The sequence below is a fragment of the Magallana gigas genome, chromosome 2 (genome assembly GCF_963853765.1).
Source record: "Magallana gigas chromosome 2, xbMagGiga1.1, whole genome shotgun sequence".
Taxonomy (NCBI): domain Eukaryota; kingdom Metazoa; phylum Mollusca; class Bivalvia; order Ostreida; family Ostreidae; genus Magallana; species Magallana gigas.
In genome coordinates, this window is record NC_088854.1 from 12,823,166 (window position 1) to 12,829,165 (window position 6,000).

The 6,000-nt window shown below is 27.4% G+C and overlaps 1 long non-coding RNA gene across 4 annotated transcripts; it reads right to left on the bottom strand.

Annotated features, from left to right (window-relative positions):
* Positions 1–967: 967 nt before the first annotated feature.
* On the bottom strand, positions 968–5,250 carry LOC105328065 (uncharacterized). 4 transcript variants are annotated; one of them, XR_010710082.1, is made up of 8 exons: positions 4,195–5,250; positions 3,831–4,042; positions 3,310–3,588; positions 2,504–2,854; positions 1,954–2,058; positions 1,831–1,852; positions 1,637–1,701; positions 968–1,511 (listed from the first exon to the last, which is right to left on the bottom strand). It is a non-coding gene; the product is annotated as an uncharacterized lncRNA (long non-coding RNA). The 4 variants fall into 4 exon arrangements; XR_010710076.1 differs by having other exon boundaries at positions 969–1,511; positions 3,752–4,042; positions 4,195–5,249; XR_010710077.1 differs by lacking the exon at positions 1,637–1,701 and having other exon boundaries at positions 969–1,511; positions 3,752–4,042; positions 4,195–5,248.
* Positions 5,251–6,000: the final 750 nt, after the last annotated feature.

The following is a 6,000-nucleotide window of genomic DNA, read 5'->3' on the forward strand; positions in this document are numbered from 1 at the left end:
GCGAATTCTGAAAATTTTGAAAGATCGTGTTTTTTTCCTGAAATTCCTGAAACGATTTGCTAAGAATTTTATAAAATTTTGCGAAAAAATGCAGGTATTTTTTTTAAAAAGACAATGACTGTTGTGCAAATAATCAATCATAGAACAATCTGACACTGTTATATAAAACAAAAAATTTATATTTATTCTGTTAATCAAAAATAGTGTCAAGTTTTAAGAGAATAAATCGAATATTTGTACTTCTACATTGTATCACTATTATTTCTGAAAGATAAGGTAAGGTAAAACAAATTCGATCTTATATAAAGTTGTAGGGTATTTTTTAAATGAAATCCTATGTCTAATAATAAAGATTGTTTAGGCAATATGTTTACAAAACTTATATATTATACAAATATTGACTGGGATTGAAGGCAACATTTATTAGCCCCAAGGGGCTGATAAAATCAAGGTTGTCTAAAAACACAGTCATTAATTGTTTTGTTATATATAAAACACTACAAAATTGTTTCATAAAGAAAAGCAAAATAAAAAAAAAATAATAATAAAATTTAACAGTTTATTCCGTACATTTTTCAAGATTTTTATCTTAAATAACAGTTTCGATTCAAATACATGTTGTATTCAAATCAATTTTAGAATATTTATTTTTATTTTCATTTTAATTTGGATAAGAGAAGCAATTCCTCCTCTTAAAAAATGTTACATGTGTATTAATAGTCAATAATTTCATTTTGATGGTAATGTGGTATATCAAATGAACAACAATGAGGTCAGAATCAATCTTTGTGAACATGTATATGTATTGTATACCATAAAGTGTGTGTATATATATATATATATATATATATATATATATATATATATATACATAAAGTGTGTGTATATATATATATATATATATATATATATATATATATATATATATATATATATATATATATATATATATATATATATACACACACTTTATGGTATACAATACATATACATGTTCACAAAGATTGATTCTGACCTCATTGTTGTTCATTTGATATACCACATTACCATCAAAATGAAATTATTGACTATTAATACACATGTAACATTTTTTAAGAGGAGGAATTGCTTCTCTTATCCAAATTAAAATGAAAATAAAAATAAATGACGATAACTGAGATAACAGACCCCGTGTAATTTTAAGAGGGGGTTGCGTATAGGCGAGGTTTTTGTCACTTTTACTCTTATTACATATACATGTAATTTAATATTGAAAGAAAACATGTTAAGAATTACACTGCAATCAAAAGTTTTTCAATATTCCGTCATATAAGTGCGCAATTATTCAAGTTTTCTTGTAAATCTATCTATCTATGCTTTTACAAAGTAGATTGCTTGAATTTTATGCGAAAGGAACATTCATATTTTTTTTAATAATCTCATTATAAGGTATAGTCTTTGAATTTATAATGTTGATTAACGCTAACAAAAACTTGGCTGTTGCTGTTCATACTTTGCCAGAGGGGTGTAATCTGGAATAGAAGAAATAATTTTTAATGATGTTTCACCTTTCAATATCAAATGTATCATGCCAGTAATTTGACAGAGTTTACTTTATAAAGTTTTTCTCTAAAGAGATATTTTATGGGGATTATACCATCCAGAATACGTAAATCGATCCCATTTTCATAACCACCGGATATATCTGTCGCTCTCACCTGACTGTCAATCAAAGCAAGTTTAATATTTTGATTGCTTTTTAACAACTTTTTAGTTTTAAATCTTATGTTTCAACTTTTTGCTTATCTTCATTTTCATTAATTACGTTTTAAAATTGTAATTTATACTTACTGAGTGGCAGAACAATTCCATTCTGTAGGGAAAACATTGATGTATAGAGGCAAACAGTTAAACTGATAAAATGGTGTTATATCTTGTCAAATATGTATGCATAAAACATTTGAAAATACATACTTTTGCTTTTGTAAATAGATGCAATGGTCAATGCAACGCTTAGGACACAAAGTATACTTCCTGTAGTGTATGTAATAATCCATACATCTAAGTTCACACCCCATCCTAGAAAATAAAAAAAAATCTTTTTAATAAACCATCATTCTGTTCAGACCTTTAATATCAGACTTTTCCTCAATTTACTTTTCAACCTTACTATCTCTATTGCAAATTATTTCAAAGGCCTAAAGTTTTCTTTCGCTTAACAAGACACCGTACACTTCAATTTTCCTTAGAACATTTAAAACATAAAGTGTTTGGATGTTCATTTAAGATAAAAAAAAATCAAGAAAAATGGTATTTTATAAAAGAGAACAATTTATCTATTAATTATTCTATGACCAAAGGCGACTTTTTACAACACTGTTCATCTTTTAACAATAATAGTACATTTTTAATTTGATATTCCTTTTTTGCTGTAGGTATTATAAGATCATAAAAGATAATCAACCCTTTTTTTAATTAAAAAAAATTTGATAAATTTTATAAAATGCAATAACAAGTACTGTACCAAAAGGATTTAGTTGTTTTGAATTATTGCTTCTTATTTCGTATTTCCTGGTTCCTTCTTTGTTTGAAACAAATATTCGCAATTCGGGACTTTTGTTAAAACTGCTGTCTATGCTTTCAATATCAAAACTTAAAATATATCCTGGAACATCGATATATTTATCGATTTGCTTAAATGCTAAAACCGTTGTCCACAGCTTGCAGTTTTTGGCAATAAAACCTGAATGTTTATCATCCTCTACCCTGATTTTGCAAGTTGGGTCAGGAAAGCTTATTAATTCAAGTTTGACATGGATAATGTGATCATTCGTTCCATTCATGGAGGTGTTTGCTGACAAGATAACAGGTGGACCTAAAATGAAAACATGAAATATTCAGATTTCATTGAAAAAATTAGATTTCTTTATGGCTGCTTTTCAACTATTATTTACATTCTTTGTCAAAGAAATGTATAATAGATTAAACAGTCATAAGGCATGCAAGATAGTGCCACATCTGCGACTAAACATATAGTACCGAAAACTTTGACCGAAAAACTCTTTCCTGAGCTAGAATATACATGATTTTATGATTTATATTAAAAGTTCATATGAAAATGGTCAGGCAAGTACTAACGTTTCATAAAATTTGACAACAACATTTCTGTTCAAAACGCGAAATGACATTTACTTGTGCTCATACGCCGTGATCAGTTTTACGTGTGTTATTAAACATAGAACGTCTCAGATTTCCAATGCACATATTAGAGGAAATATACAATGAATGCAAATAAAGCTAAATGTTGTTTAATACTAATTATCCACCTACCTGTTATTGTAACAAAAACAAATCCTTTTTCTTGTCTCTGAGTCGATGAATTGCTGCATTCTTCGTACTTCATTGTGCAGAAATATTTTCCCATGTCCTTGTAAGAAATAGTGTCAAGATGGATTAGTGTCGACTGGAAGTTTCTCAAAACAGACGTGTAGTTTAATCCAACAGCGTATTCCCATGAAAGAATCTCAGAGGAACTATATGCTCCAAAGAAAGGACACCTTAATGTAAGGTTGTCAGATTCTTTTGCACTGATGTATTCACTCTTCATGGCTTTAAAAGAAATCTCATGTTAATGTTTTAAACATGAAACTGAACATCAACACTTAATATCAAAATGAATTCAGTTTTAATGAATATTTCTATATGACAAATAAGTTGGATTTGTCGTTAATTATTATGTGAAAATAAATGAAAACTGATAATGTTGCGCTACTAGGAAAAGCAGAGATGGTTCCCTTTAAGGTGTCTGGACTTGAGTTAAGTTTCAAACGGGTTGAATTTTCTTTGCATACCACACGAACTTCGTATGTAGCTGCCGATATAATTCCATCAAAAATATATTTCGATGATGCAATGTGAGTGTCGATCCGTTTGTTTCCATTTTCGAAAACAGTCACCAAATAATTTGCACAAGAAACATTCATATCTAATGTTTTCCACTGAATATAAAGTGAACAATTGTTTATCTTCAGGTCAATATCACTGATGGAGAGTATGTATCCGCCTACGTCAAGAAAAATATTGTTTCTGTATCATTGAAAACAGTATTTTAATCGACAAATTATGAACAAATACAATTTGAACAAATAGGACCTCTAAAACACTCTTTGATAAAAAAAAATTCAGTTTTGTAGCTTATATTAAAATCATACTCACAATGAATTGAAAAAAGGATAAGATATAAACATCTCGATGTTCCTGTAAAATACATTTTTTAACACGAAAGAAACACGATTGTTTACCCCTCGATATAAAGTGAACAATTTTTACTTCAGGTCAATATTACTGATGGAGATTATGTGTCCACCTACTTCGAGGTTCTTCATATTCTTTTTACTAAAGAAACCTGTAATATTATCAATTAAGAAAACATAAACCGTTAAGTGCTGAGGCTTGAGTATACTGTTGTTTAAACTTTGAAACTAAACCACACATTAACTTATAATTACTTCCTTGATCAAAACAGAAAATATGTATTTTTATATGCACATGCATTAATTTTCAAGGAAAACAATGAAATGTTCCTATTTGTAGTGCAGTGTCGTCCGGAAAAATTAATCTTTAGCTTGATTTTATTATTACTGAATTTCTTTAAGGGTGATGAGTAATGAAAATATCAAATCAGAAAACCTAACGGCATATGTGCTTTCCATTTCTAAATGATTTACAAATGAATACAAATAGTTTTCATGTATCTTGTATATCAAATCAAAAGTAATCTTTCTCAAGTATTTTAAAACATTAAACATTGATTTCAATTTCTTTTTTCATAAAGATATTTATTGTCACGTAAGATAAAGGAAACAAGTTTTCAAAATAGACAAAAATATTGCTCTTGAAAACAGAGAAAACATTGATTTTAGAGTAAATATAATTATCCAAATATCTTTGCTAAAAGTCATGCAACGTGAAAATGATTTATTGAGTTCTTCCTTTTAAGAACAATAATAATATTGCCCAACAATGGCCACTATCATCCAGCCCTTGGTTGTTAAGTATTATATGTAAAAGTTAATGAAGACATTATTAGTAATTAGTTTAGCATCCAGTATCTTTCTGTTCAAAAAACCAATGGATTTTCGTCCACGTAACTCACCATGGACTGGAGACCTTTGACTAATGGATGTAAATCTCCTTAAACTTTTTTAAAACCTACATTGGTAAGTAATTAAATTAAGAAAAATGTTTGAAAATACTACCAAAAATATTTAGTAAAATAGAAAATATAAGATATCTACTGAATATGTATGAATGCGCTGTTTCTCTTATTAGCAAAAACATAATATGAAAGATGAAAAAAATTAAGAACGGTAATTTAATTCAGAATACTGGGGTAAATGTAGGGGGAAAATACTATAACAGGTGAATTGGAATAAGAGGTTTTAGATAATATTCGATTTTTAACTGTTTTGTTCATCATATTTTTCTATAATGATAAGTGTTGTTTTAAACATTCCGTTTTCTTTTTAAAAAAATGATAACTTCATTTCATTTACAACTAAAACCTTTAACTTGTGTAATTGTAAATGAAAATAATAATAAAGATATAAAATCAAATCTTTAACTTGAATTCAAATAAAAATATATACAATTTTCTTATAAATGTTACATGCATGAATTTCTTTATAGGACTTGATTAAAAAAAAATTTCAAAAACTTAGATATTTTCATTGATTCTTTTGAAATATAGATGTACGAGAAAATGAACACTTATTTAAAATTTATTATTGAAGTTCTGATAAATATCGTATTATTCATTTACTCCAAATATTGTACTACAATAAAATAAAATCAAATGTTCCTAGATATCTTAAAGGAGCATAGTTACGATTTTGATCAAAATACTTTTTTTTCTTTTTTGATGTTTATAATGCAACAAAAACATGACATAAGCCTTATTTACAAAATAAAGATTTGTGAGTTCTTTCTCCTGTATATAACTCAACAACTGACATTCAAATG